General features: G+C 44.2%; 1 protein-coding gene across 5 annotated transcripts in view; it reads left to right on the top strand.

The window, feature by feature from the left end:
• Positions 1-18,191, top strand: part of GNB1 (G protein subunit beta 1) — a 104,418-nt gene that overhangs the window by 41,408 nt on the left and 44,819 nt on the right. For 2 of the 5 annotated variants that reach the window (XM_037743501.1, XM_037743498.1), the window contains exon 1: positions 17,947-18,039. The gene's annotated coding sequence lies outside the window, so the exon portion shown is untranslated. Of the gene's footprint in view, positions 1-11,940; positions 11,990-17,792; positions 18,040-18,191 lie in introns of those variants that run through there. The other 3 variants (XM_017542623.1, XM_037743500.1, XM_037743499.1) reach the window with 3 other exon arrangements.

Genomic DNA, 18,191 nt, shown 5'->3' with positions numbered 1-18,191 from the left:
AAAAAAAAAAAAAAAAAGTCTTAATCTGTTGTCTAGGCTGACATGAAGTGGCTTGCTGCTGCCTTGAATTCCTGGGCTCAGCCAGTCCTCCTGTCTTAGTCTCTGGAGTAGCTAGGACTACAGGTATGCACCAGCATGCCTAATTTAAAAAAAAAACTTTTGAGACGGGATCTTTCTCTGTTGCCCAGGCCGGTCTCAAACTCCTGACTTCAAGTGATCCTCCCCTGGGATTATCGGCATGAACCACCATGCCTGACTCCTAACATTTGGCATCTCTCTTTTTTTTTTTTTTTTTTAGAGGTGGCGTCTTGCTCTGTCACGAGGCTGGAGTGCAGTGGTGCCATCTCGGCTCACTGCAATCTCCGCCTCCAGGGTTCAAGCAATTTTACTGCCTCAGCGTCTCAAGTAACTGGGACTACAGGCACATGCTACCATGCCCAGCTAATTTTTGTATTTTTAGTATAGATGGGGTTTTACCATGTTGGACAGGATAGTCTCTATCTCTTGACCTCGTGATCTGCCCGCCTTGGCCTCCCAAAGCACTGGGATTACAAGCGTGAGACATTTGGCATCTCTTTTTATATATTCAACCACAGTATGTTTATTTATTTATTTTTTCCAGTAAAGTGAATGTCTCTTTAACAGACATTCACTCTACTGCCAAAATAAACTGAAGGCTTATCCTCATGGCAGGCCGCAAGACTGTTTGTATCTTCATGTGAATCTGTACTTTAAGAAGTTGTGTGGCTTGTTTTTCTGCCTTTGTTCTGTCCTCCACTAGGTGTGAGTTAGTGAGGTTTCCTCTTTGGCCAATATTTTTTGAGAAAAATACTATGGTGCCATGAAGTTTAAGGCAGCCTTCCCCTGAGGATAACCAAATCCAAACCCAGCTGAAGACTACATTTAATTAACCACTTATCCCCACACACTAGTGGCTCAGCAGAAAAAGAGGTATACCCAATTCTGGGTACAGGTACTGCTTAATTTAGCTTTCTGTTGCTATCCTCTAATACTAAATAAAAACATTATGAGATGCACAAAAAATGATTTCTGGTTAAGAGAGAAATAAAGGGAAGCCAACTCAGAGATTACCCAGATGTTGGAACTGCCAGAGATGTTAAATGACTGCGATTGATGGGATAAAAAAGATTGAGTGAGAAAGGTGTACAGCATGTATCATTCATGAAAAGATTGAGAATTTCAGGAGGCAGAAACTCTGGAAAAAGTTAAATAGAAATGTTAGAAATTTTTTAAAAACCTCATAGATGAATAATTTGTTCAGTGAGTTTTATCAGCAGGTTGGCTTAGCACAGCTGAATAAAGAAATCAGTGAAACTGAAGTTAGGTCAGTAGAAATCCAAAATGAAACGAGCAGAAAAAAATAAACCAGAGCAAAGACAGTGCTTAGACCATGAACAGCGGCTCATGCTTATAATCTCAGCACTTTGGGAGGCTGAGGCAGGTGGATCACCTGAGGTCAGGAGTTTGAGACCTCCCTGGCCAACATGGTGAAACCGTGTATGTCTCATTAGCTGATTGTGGTGGCGGGCACCTGTAATCCCAGCTGCTCAGGAGGCTGAGGCAGGAGAATCGCTTGAACCCAGTAGGTGGAGGCGGCAGTAAGCCCAGATCACTCCATTATACTCCAGCCTGAGCAACAGATCGAGACTCCATCTCAAAAAAAAAAACCCAGTATTTAGTAGTTGTGGCATGATAACAAACTGTCTAATATACATTGGAGCCCTAGGAAGGAAATGAGGCAGAAGTAGTATCTGAAAAGCTAATGGTTGAGAATTTTCCATTAGTGAAAGACAACAAACCAGAGGTCTGTGAAGTTCAGAGAACCCTAAGCACCATAAATATAAACAAAAAACCCTCAACACTTAGGTACTATAGTCTAACTGCTGAAAGTCAAAGAGAAACTTTTGATTGTAGCCAGAAAATATTTCATACAGGTTGGGCATTGTGGTTCATGCCTGTAATCCCAGCACTTTGGGAGACTGAGGTGGGAGACTCACTTGAGCCCAGGAATTTGAGAGCAGCTTGGGCAACATAGCGAGACTTCCCATCTCTACAAAAATAATAATAATAATCAACCCTAGGTGTTCTGCCAGCACCTATGGTCTCAGCTACCCAGGAGACTGAAGTGGGACGATCGCTTGAGTGTGGGAGGTTGAGGCTGCAGTGAGCCAAGATTGTGCCACTGTACTGTGGCCTGGGTGATAGAGTGAGACCTACTGCCACAAAATACTTTTTTTTTTTTTAAAGATGGGGTTTCATCATGTTGGTCGGACTGGTCTTGAACTCCTGACCTCAGGTGATCCACCTGCCTTGGCCTCCAAAGTGCTTGGATTACAGGCGCGAGCCACCATGCCTGGTCCTCAAAAGACTTTTTGTAGACAAAAGCTGTGGCGTTCATTGCCAGTAGATCTGCCCTGTGAGATGGAGGAAGTTCTTCAGGCAGAAATGGATCCCATCACACTGCAGTTCTCTTCTGGTGCTATCTAGTTTAATATAAATCAGACCAGCCAAATGAAGAGATGTATATAGCAAGGCCTAGGAAAATCTCCAACACAGATCCTCCAAGCCTCCTCCCCATGGAGTCACTCTCCTGACAAATCAGGCTCAGCGAGCCGCTAACCAGGAAGCTCCCCTGAGCCTTGGTGTTGAGCCTTTTTAGTGGGGCTTTGTTACTTGGGCACAGTTGATTGAGCACTGTCTTCAGCCCCTCTCCCACCCCGATCAGAATGGTTTCAAACCCCAGCTGTCTCATCTCATGGTTGGTCTTTCTGGTAACTAGCCTCTAGCTTGAGTCAGCTCATCTCTTAGTCAAAACATGGAGGCTCATGAATAACAAAGGGATGCCTCTCACTCCGGAACATCCCATAGTTTTTGAAGTTCCTTCTCAGGATCTAGGAACAAAGACCAGATGGAGTCTTCAAAAACCATGTAGAAATAAAATGCTAGACAATTGTGTTACATAGGGTGGAAGGGAAGAAATATCGCGAGCCTTAACACAGGGATTAGGGTGCCCGTCGGCTGTGCAGTCAGAATTCTTCTATCACTTGCCTCCCAAAACCTTAACTACTGATAGCCTGCTGTTGACTGGACGGCTTACTATAGCAGTCAACAGATAGGTTTGGTTTTATATATTATATATTGTGATAAAGCAAGCCAGAGAAAACATTAAGAAAATCATAAGAGAAAAATATATTTGCTATTTATTGAATCGAAGTGGATCCCTCATAAAGATGTTCCTCCTCATCTTCAGGTTGAGGCTGAGGAGGAGGAAGAGATGGGGTTGGTCTTGCTGTCTTGGGTGGAGGAGGTGGAAGGGGGAGGTAGGCGAGACAGGCATATTTGGTGGAACTTCACTGAAGTACATAATTTCTGACTTTCTGCTTTTTCATTTATCTAAAAAGTTTCTATACGGTACCACGCTTCTAATGTACGCTTTAGTTTTAGTTCCTGTATTGTGAAAGGTCTGTGTCCTAAAGAAGTCAAGGTAATGGAGAGTCTTGGGTAATGGGGACCTGCTGCCAGATTGCCCTGTGTCCACGTGTTTTTGGCACTGCTGCTTCCTCATCTGGCACTGCTTTGGAAGCATGAACATTTGTCAAGGTGTCTTCTGTTAATTCCTCTGGTGCGGTGTATAACAGCTCTTGCATTTCTCCAAGATTCGTATGTTACAGTCCTTACCCACCCCTAACCTTTTAAAAGCATATCCACAATCTTTTCATGATTTCCTTGATTGGCTCTCAGAAATCCTGTTAGGTCAGGCAGAGCACCTGGACATAGTCCTCCTCTCCAGCAGGAATTGATTGTTTCAGGCTTCATGGCCTTCACAGCCTTTTCTGTAACAACCTTGGCATCTTGAATGCTATAATCTTTCCATTCTTAGAGTATGTTCCGTCTATTGGGATTCTCTTTCATAGCACTGACAATTCTTTCCATAGATTACTGGGTGTCATGAGCCTTAAGGGTCTTATGACCCCCTAACGTAGAGGCCGAGGGAGAGGTACTGCATTAGGGGGTAAGCAGACCACTTCAGTGCCTTCAGTATTGAACTCAAGGGGTTCTGAGTGGCCAGGGGCATTGTCCAATATCAGAAGAACTTTAAAAGGCAGTCTCTTACTGGCAAGTTACTTCCCGACCACAGACCAAGAACATTGATCGAACCAATGCAGAAAAAGGGATTTTGTTGTCCCAGTCTTGTTGCATAACCAAGAGACTGGCAGCTGGTGTTTATCTTTTACCCTTCAAGGCTCAGGGGTTAGCAGCTTTATAGATAAGAGCAGTCCTGATCATAAACCTGACTGCATTTGCACAAAACAGTAGAGTTGGCCTCTCCCTGCCTGTCTTCAATGCTGGGGCTTGCTTTTCTTCCTTACTAATAAGTGTCCTTTGTGGTAGTTTTTCCAGAATAGGGCACTTTTGTCTGCATTAAAAACCTATTCAGGCAGATTTTCTTTTCCTCAATGATCTTCTTCATGGCATCTGGGAACTCTGGTGCCTCTTGGTTGGCAGAAACAGCTTCTCCTATAATCTTAACATTTTTTAAGCCAACCCTTTTTCTAAACTGATAAGCCACCCTTTGCTAGCATTAAATTCTCTAGCTTTAAGTCCTTCACTTTCAGCTGGAACTGGTGGCTCATGCCTAGAATCTGAGCACTTTGGGAGGCCAAGGCAGGAGGATGGCTTGAGACATTTGTTTCTTTGTTTCTCCATAAACAAAGAAACAAAAAATTTAGTCAGGTACAGGTGTGACATGTGTCTCAGTCCTTGCTATTTAGGGGGCTGAGGCAAGAGGGGGGCTTGTGCCCAGGAGTTTGAGGCTGCAGTGGGCTGTTCAAGGCTGTCACCCACTTGGTTGACAGACTCTTATTTATTCAGAGATGGAGTCTCATTCTGTTGCCCAGGCTGGAGTGCAATGGCATGATCTCGGCTCACTGCAACCTCTGTCTCCTGGGTTCAAGTGATTCTCCTGCCTCAGCTTCCCGAGTAGCTGAGATTACAGGCACCAGCCAACACGCCTGGCTAATTTTTGCATTTTTAGCAGAGATAGGGTTTTACCATATTGGCCACGCTGGTCTCAAACTCCTGATCTCAGCTGGCCTGCTCGCCTTGGCCTCTAAAAGTACTGGGATTACAGGCATGAGCCGCCATGCCTGGTCAAGAGTACCTAATCTTTAACATAGTAATTCCATCTTCGGAAATCTCCTAAGGATTTTAACCTAATGCAACCATGAAAATAGGCCACCTACTACTGGGTGCTTGGCTAAGTGAGCCAGGGTGCTCACAGTCACTGAGAATGGCTCTGTATCCACTATAGCACCACCTAAAAAAAAATTTACCCATCTGCACACTGATCCTTCCTTGGATAAGTGGCTTTGCTGCTCTGGACTGGGAGGCAGGACCTGATGGAACCCACACTGGCTCTTCACTTTCCTCTGGCCTTCAGAGAACATGGTCTCATCGGACCCAGCCTATACATTGTGCTTCAGCTCTCTTCCCAGGTCTGAGTCTGAGAGCCATTCTGATGTAGTTCCAGGGTTTTGCACGAATCACATAGAACCACATGGGAATAGTCCTTGGTTTTTATTAGTTTAATTTGCATTGGTGGAGTATCTCTGTCTTTGTTCCCCTCTTTATGTTATAAATTTTTCACACTCTCTCCACTGAATGTAAGATTCAGGTAGGTAGCTAACAGAGTCTGTTTTGTAGACTTGTGTCTTCAGCATCTGGCATATGATCTTAAGATACAGGCACTCAAAAGTATAGGTTGACTGCATAGGTATTGAGGGGCTTTGACCCATAAACGGCTTTAAAATAAAGCTAAGATATCAGACTTTAAAGACTAGAGTTCTAGATATAGCCAGGAGGCACCTGAAATGGTTTGGTGGCATGTAGTGCAGGACCTTCCCCTTCACAGGAAGGAATGGTCTGGAAGCTTTGCACTGTGAAGTGTGTATAAGCTGACTTGCCCACAGAAGACAGGACAGCAGGGCTGACACCCAGACCAGGCCACTGCTGGGCCAGAGAGAGGGCCTAAAAGCTGTGTTGTGGGGTGGGTTTATTTCAGCATTTAAAAACTTCTATATGTAACTTGGTTTGCTTGTTAAATTGATGATAAATTTGTGTTTACTCTTGTAAACCAGTGATCTGAATTATTTTATTTTTTCCTTCTTTTTTTTGGGAGATGGAGTCTTGCTCTGTCGCCCAGGCTGGAGTGCATTGGTGTGATCTCCGCTCACTGCGACCTCTGCTTCCTGGGGTCAATCGATTCTCCTGCGTCAGCTTCCCAAGTAGCTGGAACTATAGGTGCGAGACACCACGCCCAGCTAATTTTTTGTATTTTTAGTAGAGATGTGGTTTCACCATGTTAGCCTGGATGATCTTGATCTCCTGCCCTTGTGATCTGCCCTCCTTGGCCTCCCAAAGTGCTGGGATTATGGGCTTGAGCCACTGCGCCCAGTCTATTTTTTCCTTTTAAGATGTATTTTATTTAAAATTGACACATAATAATTTATACATTTATGAAGTACAGCGTGATGTTTCACTGCATGTATATATTATATAATGATCCAGTCAGGGTAATTAGTGTATCTATTCACTTAAACATTGATCATTTCTTTTTGCTGATCACATTCCAAGTTCTCCCTTTGCACTATCTTAAAATACACAATACATTATTACTAATTATAGTTACCCTAGTGTATATAATAGAACATAAGAATTTATTTCTCCTGCTAAACTTTTTGTTTTTTGTTGATTTTGTTTTTTAGAGGCAGGGTTTGCTGTGTTGCCCAGGCTGGAGTGCAGTGATGCAGTCATAGTTTATTGCAGTCTCTAACTTCTGGACTCAAGCAGTCCTCCCGCTTCAGCCTCCCAAGTAGCTGGGACTAACATGCCCAGCTGGTTTTTAAGGTGGTTTTTTTTTTGTTTGTTTTTTTAAATGGAGTCCTTCTCTTTCACCCAGGCTGGAGTTAACAGTGGTGCAGTCTTGGCTCACTGCAACCTCTGCCCCCTGAGTTCAAGGAGTTCTCCTGCCTCAGCCTCCCAAGTAGCTGGAATTACAGGCGAGCACCATCACGCATGGCTAATTTTTGTATTTTTAGTAGAGATGGGGTTTTGCCTTAAGTTTTTTTTTTTTTTTTTTGAGACAGAGTCTCACTTTGTTGCCAGGCACCAGGCTGGGGTGCAGTGGCGCAATCTCGGCTCACTGCAACCTCCGCTTCCTGTGTTGAAGCGATTCTCCTGCCTCAGCCTCCCAAGTAGCTAGCTGGGATTATAGGCACACGCCACCACACCCAGCTAATTTTTTTTGTATTTTTAGTAGAGACAGGGTTTCACCATGTTGGCCAGGATGGTCTCGATCTCTGACCTCGTTATCCACCCGCCTTGGCCTCCCAAAGTGCTGGGATTACAGGCATGAGCCACCGCACCCGGCCCTCGCCTTAAGCCTTTAAATAGAGACTGGATCTCACTATGTGGCCTGGGCGGGTCCTGGACTCCTGGCCTCGTCAGACCTCCTGCCTCAGCCCCCTAAAGCATTGGGATTACAGGTGTGAGCCCAGCTCCTGATTTTGTTTAAGGGTGGTGCTACTGGTTTAGGTTTACATTATTGTGGGACCAGTAGTCTTGTCCTTAGTGTGGGGTTCTATGAGCTGGATAGTCAGAAAAAGAGCACACATTTGGGTCATCTTGTTTTTAGTCAGAAATGGGTCTAGACAGCTCTCCATGTGAGTCTGGGCTAAGGTGATTTGATAGCACCTTTATCATCCTTACTCCAAGCATGAGTCATGACTTGAGCCACAGGGCAATCTAGGCACTGAAAAAGAGTGGCTGGGTTCGGTGGCTCATGCTTGCAATCCCAGCACCTTGGAAGGCCCAGCTGCAAGGATCGTTTGAGCCCAGGAGTTCAAGACCAGCCTGTGCAACATGGCAAGACCCCATGTCTACAAATAATTGTTTGTTTGTTTGTTTGTTTTTAATCATCTGGGCATGGTGGTGCATGCCTGTGGTCCCGGCGACTCAGGAGGCTGAGGCAGGAGGATCATCCAAACCCAGGAAATCGAAGCTGCAGTGAGCCATGATTGCGCCACTGTACTCCAGCCTGACTGACAGAGGATGACCCTGTCTCAAAAAAATAATTAGTAATGACAGAATAGAGCGGACTATGTATATTTTTTTCTGAGTAGTATTTCTTTTCCTACCTGTCCCTTGATACGGAAAATACTTGGAAAGATTTATATTTAGTGATCGAGATAATTGTGACAGTTAAACAAGCAGTTCTCTACTGGGATCAGTATTGCCTCTCAGGGGACGCCTGGTGTCTGGTAAAACTGGGGAAAGGAGCGCTACTGGCATGCTGCCAAATATCCTACAGGGGACACACACCCCTGGGGACACACATCGCTGAGGGCACACACACACCCCTGGGGACACACACACATACCCTGGGGACACACACACCACTGAGGACACACACATATCCCTGGGGACACACCGCTGAGGACACACACACATACCTGGGGACACACACCCCTGGGGACACACACACATACCCCTGGGGACACACACATTGCTCAGGACACACACACACATACCCCTGGGGACACACACACATGCCCTGGGGACACACACACCACTGAGGACACATACACACACCACTGAGGACACACACACACATATCCCTGGGGACACACCGCTGAGGACACACACACACACACGCCTGCGGACACACACATGACCCAGGGGACCCACACACCACTGAGGACACAAACACCCCTGGGGACACACACCCTTGGGGACACATAAACACCCACCTCTGGGGACACACAAACACACCGCTGCCTAAAATGTTTTTTGTACTGAAGTTGAGACCCATGCTTTGAAACTTGATGATTTGATGGCATCTTTTGAGTGTGCTTATAGGACCTTGACCTGGAATGAGGCTTCATGAAATCTGAGGTAGTTTGCATTCACTGTTTAACTCCTTTGTTCACCAACTTTCACACCCAACTTTTTACCTGAGGTGAAATTCACATACCATAAAATTAAACCTTTTTAAAGTGAACAGTTCAGTGCCATTTAGTACATTTACAATGTTTTGCAACCACTGTCTCTACCTATTTCCACAACATTTTCATCACCCCAAAAGTAAACTCTGTACCCATTAAATAACTGTCCACTGAACACACGTGTGCACATACACGCACACACATGGAGCCCCGGTAACCCCTGTATTCTGTCTCTTTGGATTTGTGTGTTGTGGATATTTCACATAAATAAGGTTGTATCTATGTGGCCTTTTGTGTATGGCACCAGTCACATATCATAGTTGGTGAAGTTTGTCCATGTCACAGCAGAGATAGGACCAGGGCTTCCTTTTTTTTTTTTTTTTTGGTGGGGGAGACATTCTTGCTTTCTCGTCCAGGCTGGAGTGCAGTGGCATAATCTAGGCTCACTGCAACTTCCGCCTCCCTTTTCAGGCAGTTCTCCTGGTTCAGCCTTCCCAGTAGCTGTGATTACAGGTACATGCCACCATGCCCAGCTAGTTTTTATATTTTTAAGAGAGACGGGATGTTGTCATGTTGGCCAGGTTGGTCTCGAACTCCAGACCTCAGGTCATCTACCCACCTCAGCCTCTCAAAGTGCTGGGATTACAGGTGTGACCCACCATGCCTGGCCTCCTTTATCTTTACAGCTGAATAATAGTCCATTGTTTGGATAGACCACATTTTACTTATCCATTCATGCACTGTGGATATTTGGGCTGTCTCCACCTTCTTCTGGCTACTGAGTACTGCTGCTAAGAACATAATGTGTACATGCATTGAGTCCCTGCTTTCATTTCTTTTGGGAATATACCTAGGAGTAGAATTGCTGGGTTATGAAGTAGTTCTTTGTGTAATTTTTTGAGGAACTGCCAAACTGTTTTCCTTCCACACCCACTTTTACTGTCAGAAAGGCTTGTACTTGCTTGTACATAAGCAGCATAATTGCAAAACGAAACTACTTGAAGTAAATGAATTAGAATTCACAGTTCAACGGGGAGATGTTTCAGCTTGTTTGATTCATGTCCTGACACCAGACTAGATGTGTGCATGTGAGTTTGCAGACTCGCAAGACACTGAATTAATAAATGGGCAGTGGTGACCTGTGAAACCTCCACAAGTGGACTTTTCACATAGCTTAATTTGAGGGAGTGATTACAGAAGCATCTTTAAATGTTCTGAAATCAGGCCAGGCATAGTGGCTCATGCCTGTAATCTCAGCACTTTGAGAGGCTAAGGCAGGCAGATCACCTGAGGTCAAGAGTTTGAGACCAGCCTGGCAAAGATGGTGAAACCCTCATCTCTACTAAAAGTAGAAAAAAAATTAGCTGGGCGTGGTCGTGACCACCTGTAACCATAGCTACTTGGGAGGCTGAAGCAGGAGAATTTCTGGAACCTGGAAGGCAGAGGTTGCAGTCAGCTGAGATCATGCTACTGCACTCCAGCCTGGGTGACAGAGTGAGACTCTGTCTCAAAACAAATAATAAATGTTCTGAAATCAAGAAATCTAGAATTGGACATATTTTCATTCCACCTGAAGTGTGTCAAGAGGAGTCAGAAACCTCTCTAGTGATCTCTGTCACCATTCTAGTCACCTTCCTGGGCACCAGGGCCAGGCACTGGATAGGACCATGTCAGCAGGAGAGGGACAGTTAGGGACTCGCAGTGTCCGACATAGACTTGCCAGGACTCAGAAAGTAGCTATCTAGTGGCTTCTTTGAGATTCAGATGAAATGCGCTCCACTGTCATGCCAAACATCAGTCTTCGGCATTTGTTGAATTGCATGAGAGAGAGAGAGAGAGAGTGAGAGAGAGAGAGAGAGAGAGTGTGTGTGTGTGTGTGTGTGTGTGTGTGTTTGTGTGTGTTTTACTTGTTTATTGAGAGAGTCTTGCCCTGTCACCTGGACTGGAGTGCAGTGACATGATCTCTGCTCACTGAACCTCTGCCTCCTGGGTTCAAGTAATTCTCCTGCCTCAGCCTCTGGAGTAGCTGGGATTACAGGTGCCTGCCATCACCCTGGCTCATTTTTTAAATTTTTAGTAGAGACAGGGTTTCACCATCTTGGCCAGGCAGGTCTCAAACTCGTGATCTCAGATGATGTGCCTGCCTTGGCTTCCCAAAGGCTGGACTTACAGGTGTGAGCCACCACACTCAGCCTGTTTTGTGTTTTTGTTTTAAGACAGAGTCTTGCTCTCTTGCCCAGGTTGGAGTGTAGTGGCGTTGATCTCGACTCATTGCAACCTCTACCTCCTGGCTTCAAGCAGTTCTCCTGTCTCAGCTTCCCAGGTAGCTGGGATTACAGGCGTGTGATACAACACCTGGCTAATTTTTTTGGATTTTTAATGGAGATTGGGGATTCACCATGTTGGCCATGCTGGTCTTGAACTCCTGACCTCAGGTGATTTGCCTACCTTAGCTTACCAAAGTGCTGGGATTACAGGGTGAGCCACTGGGCCCAGCCTGCATTAGTTTTTAAATTGTTAACTGTAATTTTTCTAGTAACAGGATTCTAACCTCTATCCCCGTACTTTTCAGTTTAATTCAGGGTATTTTCCCTGGGGCATTTCTAAGGATTCTTAAAGAAATTGAAATCAATCCCTTCCCTCACCCCCCATCTCCATTTCAAAAAAAAAATTAAAAAAAAAAAAAAAAAAAAGAAATTGAAGTCAGATTTCTTATTTTGTTCCCACACCGAGAAACAAAATATGACAGTAGTAGTAAATAAAGCAATTTTAGGGGAGAAATAGTAATAGAGAAGGAGTAGATTTACGTCTTGCCAGTAGTTACACTTTATTGCATAAAATGCAACTACTAGCAAAGTGGAATATTTCATTCACAACCTGAGCGCAATACAAATACAGCCTTTTCTGTTTGTTTCAGACAAGTTTACATGTTTTGGAGACCAGACCAGAAGCTCTTCTGAATTAAGGTAATTTTGATATTTTGATTCTTATCAGCTTTATAAATTTCTTCAGAGTTTGTTTTTTAAATACCCTGGTGGGTTTGTTTGTTTGTTTTTAAAGAGACAGGGTTTTGCCATGTTGCACAGGCTGGATTCTGACTCCTGGGGTTATGCGCAGCGGATATTTGGGCTGTCTCCACAGCAGGGTTTCTCTCACTTCAGCCTTTTGAGTAGCTGAGGCTATAGACACATACCATCATGCCTGGCTAATACACTGGGTTTTGTTAGTTTTTTCTATCTCTTTTAAGCCAAAGTTGGTTTTCAAAACAAATTGATCCTCAAAAAAAGCTTCCATTTATTGTTGAGCGAAAAGGCTTAGGGTCCCAGTGATGAGGATTTACCTTCTGAACGAGGGCAGTACTTCTCTAGCTTTTCTCTGATTTGAAAACAGGAGAGCCCTTTTTTCAAATCAAATCTTAGTTGAAATAACAGTATACTATACAGAAAAAAAGTAAGGGGAATATTATTCAGAAAAAAAATCCCTTTTTGTTTGTATAAAGTAGGAGCAATGAAGCCATGTTTGTAGTTAGTGAGTCTGGGTGAGGGTACACAGTTTTTTTTGTATTATTCTTGCAACTCTTTGAAGTTTGAAATAATTTTAAATTAAAAAGCAAAATTAAATTGAGTGACAATTAGGGTCCAGAACAATAGGATTTATTTATTTATTTGAGATGGAGTTTTGCTCTGTCGTCCAGGTTGGAGTGCAGTGGCACGTTCTCGGCTCACTGCAACTTCCTCCTCCCAGGTTCAAGCAATTCTATTTCAGCCCCCTGAGTAGCTGGGATTTCAGGCACCCACCACCACACCTGGCTAATTTTTGTATCTTTAATAGAGACGAGGTTTCTCCGTGTTGGTCAGGCTGGTCTCGAACTTCTGACCTCAGGTGATCCACCCACCCCAGCCTCCGAAAGTGCTGGGATTATAGGCTTGAGCCACTGTGCCGGGCCACAATTGGATATTCCTAAGCAAAAGGAAAACTTGACACCACATAAGTCAGGCCAGGTGTGGTGGCTCACGCCTATAATCCCAGCAGTTGAGAGGCTGAGGCGAGTGGATCACCTAAGGTCAGGAGATCAAGACCATCCTGGCCAGCATGGTAAAATCCTGTCTCCACTAAAATGCAAAAAAACTAGCTTGGCATGGTGGCAGGCGCTTGTAGTCCCAGCTATTTTGGGAGGCTGAGTCAGGGGAGTCACTTGAACCCGGGAGGCAGAGGTTGTGGTGAGCGGAGATCATGCCAGTGCACTCCAGCCTGATGACAGAATGAAACTTTGTCTCAAGAAAAAAAAAATTAACTCAAAATGGATCATATACCTAAATATAAAACCAAAAATTAGAAAAATTGTTGAGATTTTGAATTAAGCAAACCTTTTTTAGATATGACATCAAAGATACAGTCCATAAAAGAAAACATTTATAAATTGGACTTTATCAAAATTTAAAACTTGTGTTTCCTGGAAAACACAGAGAATGAAAGACAAATCATAGACTGGTAGAAAATATTAGCAAATGTCTTTTAGCTGAATTTTATTCAGAATATGTAAAGAACTCTCAAAACTCAATTTTGGCTGGGTACTATGGCTCATATCTTTAATCTCAGCACTTTGGGAAGAGGATTGCTTGAAGCTAGGCGTTCAGTACCATCCTGGGCAATAAAGTGAGACACTGTTTCTTTAAAAAAAAAAATTAGCGACTAGGTGTGGTGGCTCATGCTGTAATCTCAGCACTTTGGGAGGCCGAGGCAGGTGGATCACCTGAGGTTGGGAGTTCAAGACCAACCTGGCCAAGATGGCAAAACCCCACCTCGACTAAAAATACAAAAATTAGCCAGGCGTAGTGGCTCATGCCTGTAATCCCAGCCACTAAGGAGGCTGAGGCACGAGAATTGCTTGAACCCTGGAATTGGAGGTTGGAATGAGATTACGCCACTGTACTGTAGCCTGAGTGACAGAGTGAGACTCTGTCTCAAAAAAAAAAAAATTATCAGGCATGGTGGTGTGTGTCTGTAGTACCAGCTACTTGGGAGGCTGAGGTGGGAGGATCACTTGAGCCTGGGTGGTTGAGGCTGCGGTGAGTCATGATCATGCCAAAAAAAAAAAAAAAAAAAAACAGAGCAAGACCCTGTCTCAAAAAAAAAAAAAAAAGAAACCCAAAAAACAATATTAAGAAAACAGGTAATCCAATAAAAAAGAGGCAAGTGGCTTGAACGGACACTTTACCAGAGAATGTACAGACGGCAATCAGATACCTGAAAAGTTGCTCAACATAATTAGCCATCTGGGAAATGCAGAACCACAGCCAAAGCCCACATTTGAGTGGCTGTGATACCCAACGTTGTGGAGGTGTGAGGAGCTGGGACTGTCCACATTGTTGGTAGGATGTTGTGAATGTGACCCAGCATAGTCATTTTGAAAACAGTTTCGTTTTTTTTGTTTTTTTTCCCCTCGCAAGTAGGGTCTCACTCTGTCGCTTAGGCTGGAGTACAGTGGTGTGATGATCATAGCTCACTGCGTCCTTGACCTCTTGGGCTCAAGTGATCCTCTGGCCTCAACCTCCTAAGTAGTTGGGACTACAGGCATGCACCACCACGCCTGGCTAATTTGTTTGTTTGTTTCTGTAGCCATGGGGTCTCACTATGTTGCCCAGGCTGGTCTTCAATTCCTGGGCCCAAGTGATCCTCCTGCCTTGGCCTCCTAAAGTGCTCAGATTATAGTCGTACCACTGCACCTGGCCTGGCATTTTCTTGAAATGTTCAACACACACCTGTAGTATGATCCAGCCATTTATTCTACTCCCAGGAGTCTGCCCAAGAGAAATGAAAGCAGATGTTCTCATAAAGACTTGCATATGCAACAAGATGCACAGATTTCAAAGTATCACATCTGTCTGATTAACTCCTCTATTATACTGGTTGCCACTGCTACTCATATTTTTGATCTATGCAAAAGGGCCTACTTCACTGACTGGATAGAAAGTGTGGCAGATGAGGCAACAGGTAGTTTTTTGGCCATTACTTAAATTTTTTCAGGACAACAATGTTATACCTGCTTTCATAGCAAGTCATATTTAGTAAGCATTTACTGTGTTGGTCATGGTTCTAAGGGACTTACTTGGATTCTATTGGAATTGTCATAGCATGAACTGTGGGGACTATTACTGTCCCCACTTTCAGACAAAAAAATATAGGCAGAGAGAAGTTAGGAAACCTGCTGGAGGCCACCTGGTGATAAGAGATAGAGGCTGGGTTAGAACCTTTGTCTTCCAGTTTTCCCACCACAAAGCGTCATACCACCTCCAGCTGTCAGGGCTGTCAGACGTCCCTGGTCCTGCTTAAGTGGGCTAGACATGCAAATAGCAATAAAAACACTGAAGCTTTTCTAGTGACAGCATTCTAACCCCTGGGGCCCTTGCTTTGCTGTTGGGGAGAGCAAATAGTACTCATTGTACTTGGCAGTAGTAAATGTAAAAACAAAAATTATTTTTATATACTGGAGTGCAAATGGCATGGCACACAGCAGAGTCTTTCCCCAAATCTGAAGATTTCCAGGCGCATTACAAAAGGTGCTTGGAGTTTAGCCGCCTCTGTTGTGTGTGCTGCATGATTTTTAATTTCCCACCACCTTTCCCCAGTAGATCTGCCTTCTGGATGGATGTCATTCATTTCATAAGACTCCATCATATGTCTTAAGGATTAAAGTTATGCATAAAGTTTGGCTTTGAAATGATCGAAGTAGGATTTCCTGTTTGGCCTCAACATGTTTGAAGATGTCTATCTATTGAATGATTTTCAGTTGACCTAGTGTGTGCTGGATTTTGTGTTCTACTCTAAAAGCAAAAGAGGCCCTAGGCTAACAAAGTTAGAAAAGGGAGAGGAAAATGGGAAACCAGAGTTTTTTTTGTGCATGAGATGTGTAATAAGGCTTTGGGAGTGTCAGTAGCACTTGCTGGGATTTCAGAGTTCCAGGGGTTGGAGGTGAGGTCTTAGCAGCTATGTCTCACTGGCTCATCCCTGGCTATTAGACCCACTCCCTGGAGAATCGCTTTCTGAGGGCTTTGTGACCACACACTGTAATTCCTGCTATTCCCCCAGTTGCCAGCGTCTGGTGGGTGAGTGAGCTGACTTGTGATGGGGACACAAAGGAGATGATCCTAGGGAGTCACTTAACTTAGTCCAGAAATCCTCCGTCCATTGATTTCTTTATGTTTTTTCCCTTGAAGTTTATTTGTTAAAGACTAACCGACCTGCCTGGTCATCTGTCCTGGAGTGTTTCCCAGGCTGTGTGTACCGCCACTGCCTCTGTGGGGGGTGGTCATTGAACATATGTCTTCTAGTTGTAGAACTTTGGTCAGATTCACTTTTTTGGTAAGATAATTTTTTTGGTAAGATTTGGTAAGATTATAGGCACAGGCAAAATCCTAAAGGTATGATTTTAATCATTGTTACCATTGCAAAAAATAGCATCTCAAACAAGGACAGTCGTGTTATTTTTACCCATCTGCCTGCCGCCCAAATGTTGTTGGCCCCCTAGCAAGGTCATGTCCAACAGCCATGCAAAGCAGCATCCTCCTTGCCCTCTCTGGCACACTTCACCCATTCAGTACCTGTGTATGCCCCCAGCCTCTGTGACTCCACGTGGTTTACCTGTTTGTTATCTGTCTCTCTCAAACAAGAATCCAGCCTGGTTCATGCTGCTCAGCATGTGTGGAGGCTCTACCTGCCTGTCGTTTTGGAGGGAGGGTCTGCGTGTGCATTGCTCTGCAGTTGTGTTAGTGGTCTTGTCCTTTTCAGTTGCACTGGTGCGCTGCTCACCTTATAGGAGCGTAAAGGAAGCAGGGCCTGAAGACTTTCTGTTTCCCTTTGAATTCACACAGTCTTAATTTTGGGGATTGACCTGGACTTGGGAATGAAAGGAAAATGGAAAAGTGGATGAAACTGGTTTAAATTCCTCATGCAGACTCCTCTCTCTCAAAAATGCTGCTTTGTCTTGAGGGTGAGCTGTGATCCTTGTGTGGCTGATGAAGTTAGCAAATTTCTGCCCCTGTGTAAGACACCGGGGCCTCAGTGGAGCTGGCTTGGACTTAAGAAGTTTCAGAGATGTGCCACCTGTCCTCGCAGTGCTGCACAGGAGGCTCAAAGGTGTGCTGGCTGGCTGGTGACTCAGGACTGCCCTGCGGCTGCTTGGTGGTGGGACCCCATGGGTGTGCTTTGGTGACCATGGTGCCTCGTGTTTTTGAGGTTGTTCTAGTCAAAGGTACACGTCATAATTGAATCACTGTAAGGCTGACAGAGCACTTTCAGATTGCTTGTCTGATTTAATTTTCATTTTATCCCTGTCATGTAGGTAACACCATTCCCATTTTGCATTAACCAGACCAGAGTAAAAAACAATTTAGTGAAAGCATTATTCTTTCTGTGTTGCAGAACCAGAACTGGAATTTATTTTTCAGTACCTGTACCCTATTTTGTCATGGGCAAACTTGCAGCCTGAATGTTGTTGTTGGTGACTGTGTAATGACTGTGGGGTCCTGAGTGCACCTCTGAAGTGCCTCCTTAGACTCTCAGGGTCTGGATGAGAGGCCTGGGCTGCTGCATTGCCACGAAGGGCAGAGGCGTAATATGGAGCACGTCACATTGCAAATATGAAATATTCTGACTTTAAAAATTACGCTAACACTTGACTCACAAAGATGTTGGTTCTAAAGTAGGGGCAGATCCCTTCACCTGCTTGGTTTTAAGTTATTTAAATCTCTATCTCAAAAGTATTTCAAAAACTGATATTCTAAATAAAAGCCAATGGCAGATGTGGGTCATCAGGAAGAATAGACATGAGACCTCAGCAGACCCTGTCTTAGTGGATTAGACGGGCAGGTTCCTGCAGTCAGCACAGCCAGAGCTTAGCCGTGACATTGGCACTGGAGGAGAGGGACCCAGGCCGGGTAAACCTGATGGTGCGTGTTCTGGAAGGTCTGGGGGGACTAAGGATAGTGAAGAAAAAAGCAAAGGTGATTGATTACATGTAAGTAAGACTTTGAAAATTTACATTTATTTTTTAATTTTCCAAAGGAAGCTGCTTCAATATTTGGAAGTAGAGTAGAAAAACATATAATAATAATGCTATTAGGCTTTTTAACTGTCTTTCTTTAAAGTATATTTTTTGTTACTGGATGG

This window comes from Cebus imitator, unplaced genomic scaffold, assembly GCF_001604975.1.
Source record: "Cebus imitator isolate Cc_AM_T3 unplaced genomic scaffold, Cebus_imitator-1.0 Scaffold145, whole genome shotgun sequence".
NCBI classification, from domain to species: domain Eukaryota; kingdom Metazoa; phylum Chordata; class Mammalia; order Primates; family Cebidae; genus Cebus; species Cebus imitator.
This window is presented reverse-complemented; position numbering and strand designations above follow the sequence as displayed.